This window comes from Capsicum annuum, chromosome 6 (genome assembly GCF_002878395.1).
Source record: "Capsicum annuum cultivar UCD-10X-F1 chromosome 6, UCD10Xv1.1, whole genome shotgun sequence".
Lineage (NCBI taxonomy): Eukaryota > Viridiplantae > Streptophyta > Magnoliopsida > Solanales > Solanaceae > Capsicum > Capsicum annuum.
The window spans coordinates 66,045,288-66,046,094 of NC_061116.1; the positions used below are offsets into that span (position 1 = coordinate 66,045,288).

At 39.4% G+C, this 807-nt stretch overlaps 1 non-coding gene across 1 annotated transcript; it reads right to left on the reverse strand.

Annotated features, from left to right (window-relative positions):
* Positions 1–460: 460 nt before the first annotated feature.
* Positions 461–567, reverse strand: LOC124899844. The gene has a single exon (XR_007057407.1). It is a non-coding gene; the product is annotated as a small nucleolar RNA R71 (small nucleolar RNA).
* Positions 568–807: the final 240 nt, after the last annotated feature.

The following is an 807-nucleotide window of genomic DNA, read 5'->3' on the forward strand; positions in this document are numbered from 1 at the left end:
AAATGGCTCATCCAGTTGATCCAAAAAATCCTGTCGATCCAAATGCCAAAAATATCCCAGCTCCAATTATCCCAGCTGTTCCTACTCAACCAGCTGCTAGACCTATTCGTGAGGTGGCAATCCTACTCATGAACCATGCAACTAACAGTATTCGCAAGCCTGATCCAGGTGGTCGATTTGAATTAAAGCAGAATATGGTGCAATTATAAAATTTAGCGAGGTAATTTTCTGGCCTTTCACATGAAGACCACTGCAGCACATACAGATCTTCTTAAAAATAAGCGATACTTATATTCTTGCAGGGGTGAATACTGATTATGTCAGATTGACACTCTTTCCCTTTTCTTTAATTGGGGAAGCAAAGAGGTGGTTACATGTTGAACCACCACTCTCCATCACTTCTTAAAAAGATCTAACTTGGAAGTTCCGTATTCAATTCTTCCCATCTAGGAAGACTGCATATTTGAGAAGCAATATTCTGAGCTTCAGACAGAAAAAAGGATAGAATCTCTACCAAGCTTGGGAGAGATTTAAAAATACGCTCAAAAATTACCCTCACCATTATCAGTCTAATAATGTCCTTGTTCATACCTTCATTGAGGGACTAAAGCCAAATAACAAGATTCTCTTGAATTCAGTAGCAGGTCGGCAAGCTCTTGAGAAGACTTATGACAAATTGTACATATTGTTAAATCAGATTTCACATGGAAATCCTGAATGGCATGTTGATTCGAGGAGTGCTCCGAAGAAAGTTGCTGGTGTGTTAGATGTAGATTAGTTCATAGCATTATCAGCCCAACTCGCAGC